Here is a 12766-nt window from a genome sequence, read left to right as displayed (position 1 = left end):
CCAGGCAGTTGGCCCCTTACCTATCTTGTTCTGACTTATCCACAGTGATCTAGGCAATGATCACCTCCAAGCTAGTCTACTGCAACTCACTGTACAAGGGCCTGCCCTGGAGACTCTTGTCAGATGACACCAGGGTCCTGCAGGACATTAAACAGTTCAGAAGGGCTTGTAAAATGGAGATGTTCCACTGGGCTTTTGTTTAAGGCCACTCATCTGTCTGAAGTCCATCTACAAGCCTCCCAATCACTCACAACCAATGTGCATATCGTACTTTGTGCCAATCCCCTTCTTTTGATTCTTCCCCCTGCTCGGAAAGTCCTCTGATGGATCTGAGTGGAAATGGGATGGTTGGCCTTTCATAGGATTATATTTACTATTTTGCCACCTTTTGCTTTTTAAATATGAGATGTAAATTTTATGTTCTTATATTTATGTAATGTTTTCAAAATGTTTGTACACTGCACTGGATCTGGCCTTGGTCGTGAAGGGAGGGATATAATTTTTTTTAAAAATAAAATAAAATAAATGATTATAGTGGTAATGCTGGCATTTCCCTTTTTGTTTGGGAACCATACTGTTAAGATCCAATACTTGCATTTATTATTACAGAAATATGTTCTTTTTCCTGGTTTTCAATATCAATTTCTATTATTTTCTGCCATTATACAATTGCAAAGGGTACTTTACTCAAACCCAGTCTCCTCAACAATAATCTTGTATGAATTTGGTGACCAAAGAAATACATTCTGATCAAGGAACTACTGTTATCATAAAAGCAACTTGATGCATATTAAGAAAGAAAATAAATTAAATTAAATTAAGGACTTATCAGCAGGATAATGCCATTATTGTGTCAGTCTTCCACTAATTACTAATCAGTTCAAATGGCAGCAAACTAGTATATTCAGAGATTAATAAAATGAAATGTAAAATAAAATAGCTGTAATGCTGTTTCACAAAAGTTAGTATTATACAAATATACTGAGGATTCGGCCAGGGGAGGGGGAGTAGAATAATGAACTAATAGTGAAAATTCTAGTAACAACATGAAGCCATAGCTTTAGTTTAACCTACACTTTGTCTCACAGTTCAATACATGGGACATATTTTTCATATGTTTACATTCTTCTGACAGTATGTGTGAACACTCAGTTCTACACATTACTCTGCCAAGCATTGTAACCTGCCAGTAATAGTGTGTGTGTGAAATGAGCAAAAGGAAGATGTTCTATTTAATTACCATTATAAATGTAAGGCATAGAGTGTTGTGCCCCTGGACTATGTTAGCCCACCCCTCATACCCCACATTGCTGAAATATGGATTTCATATTATCATTCCTGTAAAACTGTATTGGCAAAAGCCAATTCTCATATTTGTGTGTGTAGGTAGCAGAATGGAATGGAATGGAATGTTTAAACTAAATAAAATAATTGTCATATACAGTAGATACTTTTGAAATTGTCTCTTTAAATAACAACACAGACTAAGAAAATATCGGGTTTAAAAAAGATTAGGAACCATTGGTGATGTATGTTTTCCTATTTCCTATTACTATTCTAGGTGCCTGGCCTTTATCCCAGTGGGGACTGAATGTGTTTTCCTTCTGGCCATTCTTAGAGGCATCAAAATTCCCATAATTAGAGATAGCGTGTTCAATAGAATAGACCTCATGACCCAATCAATGTTCCTTTGGGGAAGCCTCTGTAGTCTGGATTATGTTGTTTAAATTAGTAAATGGATCTAAACTTCTGGTGTAAATCAATTTAACTTCCAACACTGCAGCTTAACTTTGTGGTGAACTGGTCTGTCTGTTTGCTCTAGCATTCATTCTACATACAGGCATTAAGCAGAATGGATTTGTTAAACCAAAATGTTTGTGCATGCTTATCATTTGTAGAGCTTTGTGTTAGTCCATGTTGAATTGTCACTTTAAGACACAGATGCCTGAGGACTATATTGATTAGTTCATTTGCTTTTGCTACAGATTTCTATATATCTTTGAAATGAACTTTGATTATTTTCTATTAGAATTTGATGATTAAACTCAGATTGTTCTTAATTAAATAGTGAATATGAAAGTGAGTGATCACATCTGTAATGCTTTTCAAGGTAGCTCTTTAAGAATCTAAACATTTTAAAAAAGCATGATATTACAAAGTGAATCCTACTTCTCCATGGTTTTGTTTTCTTTTTGTTAAAGAGACTTGTTTGAAATAAGCCTAATGTAGGAGAAAATCATTACATGGATTTCATAGCTAATAGCTGAAGTATGAAGCAATTTCACATATATCTGAATAGGTTTATGCAGATGATGTGATATGAAAGTATGTTATATCAGACATACTTCAGAAACAAAATCCACCTTGATCCAAAAGAACCAGCCAACTTTGCTAAAGTTTGCTTGGGAGGGACAAATGCTATGGGCACCCAGTTGAAGGTGAACCTGATGCCCACAGAACGAGGGCCCAGCCATCCAAATTTCAGCAAAGTTGGCTGGTTCCTTTCAGGAGACTCACACCAGCAGCCCTGCAGGAAATTAGATGCCCCTACCCAGAACAAACCCCCCAGAGCCCTTCCCCCAAATTTGCAGCACAGAGCCAGCTGGGCATAACAGCAAACCCCATTGAAGTATATGGTGGGAAAAGTTAATTAATTTTTCCCACCATAGAACTTGGGTTTAAAAAAGAATAGATTTATTATGTATGTTTTCCTATTTCCTATTACTATTCGAGGTGCCAGGCTCTTCAGCAAATTCTATGGTGGGAAAATTAATTAACTTTTCCCATCATATACTTCAGTTGGCCATGCTGGCAGGGGCTGATGGGAATTGTAGTCCATGAACATCTGGAGTGCCATAGGCTCACCACCACGGCCCTAAAGAATCGCAGCACAAGGCTTTGAAGCCTTGTAACATCGAACCTACAGATGTTTTAGAAAATGAAACAAGCACAGAATAGTGGCCAGGATGTATTTGCAAGGGAGTGAGTGCAGACAAATGTTGGGGAGGGGGGGGGGGTTGAAAATGTTTTGGAAACATTTGAAGTTTGTACAGAAAGGGCCATTGTGGTTCTAAAATATAAGTAGATACTGTGCCAGCCACAAAGCTACTCGGCAAGGTGCTGAGCTTGAGAGAAACTGTGTCAGGCAACACTTAAATGATCTCAAACTCATATTTTGTGTCATCAAGGAACGTAAATAAAGGTGAGTTTTCCTGCTGCTGATGTTTATGTTCATTCTCAGAATGCCCTGTGGGCATGGTTATTAATCCAATTAGAGACTTGCACAGGAAGCTTGTTTCATTCTTCTGTGAGACATAATCTTTTATTTCCACCTCTGTCTTTTCCCTGTATCTATTTTCTTATTTAATAAGCATAATTGCAGGGCCAAGTATTCCATGTGATTATGAAACTCTAAATGTGCATCCCAGAGTCTGAGTAAGAATCACATTGTACTACTGTGGTTAAGATTTTTTTTCCTCCTGTTTTTATGGAGATCATTTTAGTAAGATAGTCAAAAAAGAATAGCGGTAAATTGTAATACTATAATTAGGCTTTAATTAGCTTTGCGTTGGCTGGGGCTAGCAAAGGTTGAAACAACCCATCAAATGAAGGTTACTAAAGTGTTAAAGCATACTGGCAAGGTTTCTTAATTATATATATTGATTATTTCAGGGCATCACTGGGATGGCAGGATAAGAAAAGGCCTACTTGTCTTCCATTTGGTCCTTTTATTTCTCTCAAGATAGATGAGTTAATAAACAGGGAACAAGCATTCCCATAAATTCAGCATCAGTAATATTTGTCACCTTCAAAATTGCTTGGATGAGAGGAACATCCTTTATGTGAATACACAGGAGGGAAGTTAGCTGACTTGATCTGGAATCTGAACTTTTTTGATGATTAATATAGTGTTAATGTTTAAGAAAGGAGCACCATTCCATGAAAACTCAGGGAAGAGGAAGCAGAAGCCACCATCAGAGCTTCTCTATGCCTTTCTGCCATTCACTTCTTCCTCCAAGGTATTAAAACATTTTCAGCTTCATGACCCATTCCTCAGTGATTTCTTCTACTGATATTCTGACATACTGGTAAGTACTTACGATATAAAGGTAGCTTGCCTGACAACTTTTTTAAAAAGTTGTGGTCTAATGCATTGCCAAAAAAAAAGTATTCTACAGAGGGGGTCACATGTCATTTAAAACTTAAGATGGGTTGGTTAATATTGTTCATCATCACAACCTCTGGGCAGTCCTATGTGAGACTGTGATTGCGCAGGCCAACCGCAGAGCTTCTTTGATAGCAAATTGTTTCAGGTCACTAAATGGGTTCCCCCAGCCACAATCTTGGCCAGCCCAGTCTCCATCCAGGTGACATGACTGGGAAGGAAGGGTGCATTCTTTCCTCCAAAACTTATTTTGCTGCCACAAGGAACAGAGGTGTTTTTTTGACTTCTCTAATAGCTGAGCTTGGTCAAGGCCTACGGAAGCTGTTTCAGAACAGCTGTTGTGGGCTAGGGTGTTCTAGTAATATTTTGTTTTCAGTTTATTCAGTTAGTGTAGTTATGTTTATTCATTTTAATTTCTTTTTCAGGACTTAGTCTGCATAAGTGTTTTGCTGTGCCACCTTATACTTGAGGCAAAACGGCACCAGCAGAACAAAGGTTGCACTGGTGATTCATCCTCATAGGAATGACAACCATGCTGAGTGCCTGGTGTGTTTCAGAGAGAGCCTTGTTCAGGCCTCCTGCAAGCATGCTCAAGGTCTGCAAGCAATGGGTGGCCAAACTCAAGGTGGCCCTGTGTGCTGTGTCACTGCAACCACAGACTGGGAAGGCTGCACCTCTAGGGATGTACAGCCTTCCACCTCTGCTGCTGCCCAACCTGAGGCAGACCTTAGTATTTCTGAGGAAGGCTTAATGCTAAATGAGGCACACTGGGAGCATGTCTCTCCCAAATTCAGCTCCCTGCTTCCTTGTGCACAGACAAGTCTCAACAAGCTTACCAGCTCTCCCTTGTCAGGCACCCTCTCCCAGGAGACAAATGCCCTGACATGTCTTAGGTCACCCTTCCTAGGAAGGACCTGACCTGCACAAGCTAAAAGGATCCCTCAAGACAGGCTAAAACTTCCCTCACCAAGTAGGACTTTGATGCCAGTTAGTTGTTGGAGGTAGCCTTCCCTGGGGCAGGACCAGCTTCAATGGGCTGATAGGGGGCGCTTGCCTGGGCAGCGATCCCTCATTCCTTAGGCACAACTGTCCTTTTCAGCCTTCCTCCTTGGAGGCACAGAGTGGAAAGCGGCCACACTCTCACTTGCCCTCACTCGGTGATGTCTAGTGTTCCCTTCTCAGAAGAGGAAAGGGTGGACTGGACTTCCCTGCTTTATTTATCCCAGCAACGCCTGAGGGTACAAGGCTTTCTGCAAGCTTCTTGGCGGGCTTGACAATATAACGTGCCATATGGCAGCATGCCAGCCTGGCTGACTGTTTAAGGCCCTTCCTAATGAGGGAAGTGACTGCCTTAGGTGCAGCTTGGAAGTCCAACTAGTCTTGCTCAAGCCCTCCCTACTCTGTGTGTGCACTTACAGTCATTATATACACACTTGAATCAGAGATAGGTCCCTGGACTTGGACTCTAATTATAGTATTCTGCCCGATGACTCCCTGGGGAGCTAGTGGGTTCATTCAGTCTCATTAGAGGCTCACAAAAGAACCGGGAGAGAATCTGTACCAACTACATGATTCCAACTCCATATTTTTAACCTCCATCCTTTCCCCAAACCCATGGGTGATGAATGCAGCGCTGACTAAGTCATGCATCCAGACAAGAGCTGAACAAGTAGGGTAGAAAATGGGACACTCGGGCATTGTGTATTCTAATGGAATGATAGTATTCTGAGTTGCAAAGTACTCTATAATGATGGGGCAATATTGCCTAGGGAAACATTGTCTCCTATTCTACATGTGTCCCCAATGACAAAACAAAGCCACTTCACCTCCTAAAATGCGAAGGAGTGAGACCAAGCATGTCACAGATGGCTTTGCAAGGGCAGTAGCATCTAGTATGGTCAGACAGTGCAATACATGACTTTGCTCCTTCCACCCTGGCAAATCACTACTGCAGGACATTAAGTCTCAGGTAGAGGATATGCCTTGATATTTCCCATAGTTTGCCCAGCAACAAGTGGATCCACTCAGGCCAGAGCCCCCGCAATACCCTAATAGGAAATACTGACCTAGGGGCATGGAAAAAAGGGAAAAGTTGCTTAGATTGCTCTTTCTCTGCAGGAAAAAAAAACATCAACCTGACTAGTTGTGCCCTCTGTTGGGGAATTTTTGCAATTTGATAACAGGTTGTCACATTTCTTTTTTGCAACTCTGGTTATTGATATGCCGTGACACTTGGGTGTTATCTCTGATTACATTGGGGAGGGGGGCATTCTATCTGTGTGTGGGGGGCATTCTATTTTATTGGGACTCTGGTCTCACCATGTATTAACCTGCTTAAGTATTAACCTGCTTAAACTCAAGGTACTTGCCAAGGCCAAGTCAGAACAAGGCCAGCTTTATCTTGTTGGCTCCCTTTTTCTGGCTCAGGAGACCCTGGTTCAGTCACCATCACACACACACACACACACCCCACACACACTCTGGAGAGAAAAGAACACAAACTGCTTAGTCTCCTTTATGTCCAAACAGACAGCACTAAATGCTACCTATCTGGGTCAGAAAACAGTTGGTGGGCGGGGTGGGAGGAAAGTGATCAAGGCAGTATGAGGAGGAAGGAGGTGGCCACAGAGAGAGGGAAGGGGGAGAAGCATGTGCAGGAATGTGAAAAAGTGGGAGGGATGAAACTAGTAGGCTGACAGTGGATGGAGGGAAGCTGTCTGAGGCAAATCTGTGCTCACAAGCAAGTCACCATTGCTTTGGTGGCAAAAAAAATTAAACTCACACTTAAGGTGGTATCACTTTGCCTGGGAAAATTGGAAAGTGAAAGTGGGTCTCAGGGAAGTCTGTCTGTACAAGAAATCTTGCTTTGCCTCACATTCACCCTTGCTGCAAATTAGAGAGCTATGTATAATTGGCCTTAGAAACAAAATCCATGCACATAGGCAAATAAAGCTGCCTTATAATCTGAGTCAGCTTAGTGGTCTATGGCATTTTCTGCATGGCATAATTACATTGGGATATAACCAGGATTGTAAATTCTGGGGTAATTTTATCCCGGCTCCTCCCTTTGCACGGCTGCACGTTTCCATGAAGGAATCGAGTTAAGACCAGGATGAAATACTCACATTTCTTTTGCATGAGCCTGGGACTTCTGAATTCACATTGCAAGTGTCACACTTTCTGATGGCCTGTTGTTTTTGAGTGGCAGCTGCAAGCGGCAAGCTGAAAGTCTCTTATACCCAGTGTCCCATGTTATGATTGGCTGTTGTTTTTGAGTGGCAGTTTGAATGACCATCAAGCAGGGTGATCAGGTGACTGGGCAGGAAAAATAAACTGAATCTGCTCCTGATTGGTTTTTGCATGGTAGCAGGCTCACCGCAGGATTTTTAAGAAGAACCTCCAATTTGGTGATTTTTGAAAATCCTGAGATAAGGGAAATGCCATGGGGCAGCCTGAATTTAGGACCGGGAACTCTGCAAAAATCTTGCACAAACCAGGATATTTCACTTGCCCATCCTGGAATATTTGGACTGTGCGGAAAATGCCTATCAGGTTCATTCTGCTCTGACTGGAACAGTTCTTCAGTGTACCAGATAACCATCTTTCATATCACTTACCACTTGATGCCAGAGATCATGGAGATGCTCTGGAGATGACAGAGCTTGAATTTGGGATTGCTGAGGAATAAAGGACAAGGACAAGACGTAAAGGACAGAAGGCAAGAGAGCTGAGCTACAAAAAAAATGAATGCTACCACAAAACCCAGAGAATTCAGCAGTGATAAATCTGACCTGAGTACTTCTAAGTTCAGATAAATTTAAGCAACTTCCTCCATCCAGTGTAGTTCTACAAAAATGTATTGTCAGAAAATCTGGAGCCATGATTTTTCTTTTTGTAATATGAAACAATAATCCTCCTAATGCACATAACACAAAACCACTGAAGGGCTATTTTGGACTTGCTTTTTCTGTTATTCATATTATAAATGCAGTAGTTCATGTATTCCAACAGTATTATCTGTGTGCTTATGTATAATGAAAATATTATTATGGTCTTAATGCAAATACTTCAAGCCGTCCTGTAGAACTAGCACAGCATTTTGTCACTGTGCCACCTTATTTAAACAAGGAAAATGCAATTATCTGTTTTTGAGTTTTAGGTAGGTTTTTTTTTTCCTACCAGGCTTATTCCAAATCATGCTGAAAGCAGGTGAATGTTCACGTTTTTATTAAATAAAAGACAATATATAGTGCACCATAAATTAGAAGGGATGCAGAGATATGTTTGTTATTTTACGAAGCCCAAGAAAATCAAATTCAGCTCCAGGGAACTAAAACCAGCCATAAAAAAGGAATAAAGTTTGGAAATCTCATTCTCTCTAAATATCGATTTGGCCAATGCTTCTGTGGGAATGTAAGGCCTAAAATTACAAGACCTACTTCTAAAGATAATTATTGCTTAGAATTTCAGCAAGTGTCTTTGACCCATGAGAGTTAATTAATAGGCTTTCACTTTTGTTTTCTTTTACCAATTCTGAAGCTAATGGCTGGTCAGAAAAGAAAACATGCTGTCATGTTCCCAGAGATCACTACAAGAAGCTGTAGGTGCTTCCATGGCCATGATTGCTTTCCTGGGGAAAGTGTAGCCATCATTAGATGAGATGGCTACTCTCTCACATTTATTTTCCACCTAAAATCATGTACTTGTGTACCCAATCACATGGTGGACTTTTACTGAACTGAAAGAGCAATCCTAAGCAGGCCTACTCAGAAGTAAATCCTACGTTAGCACTTGAACTTATCCCAGGAAAGTGTTGTTAGGACTTCAGTAGAAGGGTGCTACTGCAAGTATGCAAAATAGCAGCAACCGACTCAGTGGGGGCAGCCATTGCAGCTGTGGTGAGCAGAATAGGCACCTGAAACTCGCTCGACGATGTGAGTGGCTCACCATGGGGCTTTTCGGCCCAGCGAGCTGATATCCCCTTCCCGGGCGAGGCAGCCTGGCAGGGTCCTGCAGGTCTACCACCTAGTGGTGGCAGGGGATTGCGTACATGCATGGCTCGCCCACTCCAAGATGGATCAGCTGGGGAGGGGCACCTGGGTTACCATGCCAGCCCTCCCAGGCAATGTCATATGGCCCCGGGCTTCCCTAGTGGCTTGGCTCCTCCATAGGCCCGAGCAAGGGGGCATGCTTTTCATTCATGACTAGATATCAGATGGTGGCCGTGCTACGAGGGTGCTTAGCACAGTTGGGGCTGCCCACTAGGGAGGAGGAAATTCAGGCCATAGGCAGATGGCGCTCGGGTGCCTTTAGGGCTTACATCCATCCTCATTTGTCTTGTTGATTTCTTTACTTTGCAGTGTCACTAGCGGCTCTGCAGACCACCATCTGGTGGGTGTGGATCCTGGGACACAGCATGGTCAAAAGAGCTTGCCGCTATGTATCTTCTTCCGGCTGGGGAGCGAACCTAGATCTGGACCCAGCGGTGGCAATTTTCTGGATGGGCCAGAGCGGCATGCTCTGGGATGAACTCCAGTATACAGTCTGCAATTACATTTTTCATGGCGGCCGCCCGGACGTTCTAGTGGTACATCTTGGTGAGAACGACCTGCCGACCATGTCGGGCTTGCAGCTGATGTGGAAGGTGGACGGCACCCTGAAGCAACTCCACCACCAGCTTCCCGGGACCATCCTGGTTCGGTCGCGGCTCTTGCAGCGGATGCAGTTGCGAGATGCTGACAGGCCCAACAAGGTGGATCGGGCCAGGAGCAAAGTTGACAAGGCAGCGGCCAGGCTCATCTTGTCCTTGGGCGGTGCCGTGGCTGACCATCCCGACATCAAGCACGAGTACCACGCACTATATTTGCCGGATGGTGTCCACCTTTCTGAATGGGGGATGGACCTTTGGTTGCAGTCCATCAGGCACACCCTTCTCCAAATTGCTCAGGCTTGAGAAGCTGGGGCAGGAGCTGCAGGGGGTCAGCTTGTGGCGGGTTGACAACGGGAGTTGCAACATCTGGGAGAGAAGCTGAGCCAGGCGGCCGGTGTTCTCCATGCTTGTGCCCTGCAAAGGGCTGGGGGGTGTGGCGGGCTGGTAGGCAAGGTAAGGGTGGGTCAGGCCAGTAGGTGAGAGTGGGTCAGGCCAGTAGGAGGCCGGTAGGCTTAGCAAAGGGCTGGGGTGTGTGGTGGGCTGGTAGGCAAGGTGAGGGTGGGTCAGGCCAGCAGGTGAGGGTGGGTCAGGTCAGTAGGCGGCCGGTAGGCTTAGCTGGTGCCCGACACCCCAGCAAAAGAGGGGAGTACGGCGGACCAGTAGGCAAGCCGGTAGGCTTAGCCGGTGCTCGCTTCCTCCAGCAGCAGGAAGGGTTGAAGCTGGGGGTTAGCCCCTGGAGCTCCCAGCTTCCTGCAGGTGGCCCCAATGGAGATTGGGGAATGCTTGATGTTGCAAACAGTTTGTTGCCCAGCTTCTGTGTATATAGTTATTGTTAATAATTAATAAATTGGGCTGCGGCCCAATCCATTTCCAAGCCTGTCGTTGTTGTGTGATGTTTGCCAGAGAAGGGTCTCACCATCTGCATGCAAATGTTATTCAAAGAGCTATCTCTAGTTGTATATTGTAATTTCTATCACTGCCTTTACCCTTAACTCTTGAAAGAGAGTTTCCAAGAGTCCAGGCATTACTGAGTGGGATGTAATTTTGGCATGTATGCAGAAGCACTAGATTTTTCTGTTCTGACTTTGGAAGAATAACTTTATCAAAAATATGCAAAGGGCCTAGCTTAAACGAAATCCCTATATAATATCTATACCGTCTCAGATCTGAATCAAGAATCCTACTGGTGATCTTTTCACCTGTAAAATGATATTTCATTGGAATTTTGTGGGATGCCCAAAGTTCCAGACTCTTGTAATTTCCTCTGTTGTACGTCAGCTACACAGGAAGGAAGGAATTTAGCAAGATAAGGACACCTCAAATGAACTATACCGAGGAGTATTACTATCTTGCTGGATTAAGATGACTGCTATGGAATGCTGCTAGTTCCAGAAAAAAAAAATAAACCTCAAGGTGTTAAGGGGAAAAGCTCAATTTATTAAACATTTCAAATGTGTCACCTTGTTGACAGAAATAAAATTTAAAGTCTATATGTATTTGGAAGGTTTTACAAAGATAGCTTATCTCTGAGGCACATTACCTAAATAATAATTAGCTATGCATAAAATAGGGATTAGGGGTATCCTGCAGCTGAATACAGAATACTTTTTTGATTCAAGATTGAAATTAACTTGTATTTATTACTATACTTATAACTATGATAAGGTTTTCATTTGTGGAAATTGTATTATTGTTAGGATGTCAGGACCATTTTAAAGGATAAAGAAAAACCCTTTAATGTGTGTCATTTTCTTTGTTATACTAGTTGATTTTACCAAGTTTGTTTAACTGCTGAAAACTTCACTGATTTTATTCATGAGTTTTAATTAATATTGTTATGGGAACGCAAATTTCTTTTTCCAATATAGCTTTTTTAAAAATAGCTCTCTCATTCCCCTTTAATATTTATTTGAAATTAAGGCATCCTTTTGGAATTTTATTCCTTCCAGTTACACTTCACAGGATGTGCTCTAGCAGGAGGACAGAAAGATTTAGGAAGACATTTACTGCTTCTGAGAATCTATACAGTGACATTCTGAAATTTTGCATAAGTTTCCTTCTCTTCAAAGGAGCAGCAGTGGCGTAGTGGCTAAGAGCAGTGGCTAAGGGCAGGTGTATTCTGGTCTGGAGGAACTGGATTTGATTCCCAGCTCTGCCACTTGAGTCGTGGAGGCTTTTCTGGGGAATTCAGATTAGCCTGTACACTCCCACACATGCCAGCTGGGTGACCTTGGGCTAGTCACAGCTTCTCTGAGCTCTCTCAGCCACACTCACCTCACGGGGTGTTTGTTGTGAGGGGGGAAGGGCAAAGAGATTGAAAACCCCTTTGAGTCTCCTACAGGAGAGAAAGGGGGGATATAAATCCAAACTCCTCCTCCTCCTCCTCCTCCTCTTCTTCTTCCTCCTCCTCCTCCTCCTCCTCCTCCTCCTCCTCTTCTTCTTCTTCTTCTTCTTCTTCTTCTTCTTCTTCTTCTCCTCTTCTTTGAGCAAAATTGAATTGATTAGAAACTAAGTCCAAATTTCTTTTTTAAAAAAAATAAAATAAAAGTTTTGTTGGATTTCATGAAAAAATTGGGAATTAAGAGATTACAATGGTAGTTTTAACTATTATACATAAAAGCATGTGCACATGTTTGTAGTGAAATGGGCTATGATTGCTGATATGCCACTGCACTTCCTCCAAAGGGTTTTCAGGCAGTGTGGGGAGAACCTTGGCTGCCCTCCATAGGGCTGAATAAGTCTGTGGCCCTTGTTGTGGCATTCTCAGCTTGAAAGCCTGGGTGGAAACTGACTACAGTCTGCTCTGCCCCTGGGAATGCCCCAGCCAGCCCCCTTCTTCTCCAGCATCCACTCAGATACCAGCATAGCTCCGTGGTGGCACCAGCTTCCTGGTTTTTCCACCATGGAGCTGTGAGGTGCCCAGTTGCCAGTGTCTTTTTCATCTCTGCTGG

The sequence above is a fragment of the Sphaerodactylus townsendi genome, linkage group LG07 (assembly GCF_021028975.2).
Source record: "Sphaerodactylus townsendi isolate TG3544 linkage group LG07, MPM_Stown_v2.3, whole genome shotgun sequence".
Taxonomy (NCBI): domain Eukaryota; kingdom Metazoa; phylum Chordata; class Lepidosauria; order Squamata; family Sphaerodactylidae; genus Sphaerodactylus; species Sphaerodactylus townsendi.
This window is presented reverse-complemented; position numbering follows the sequence as displayed.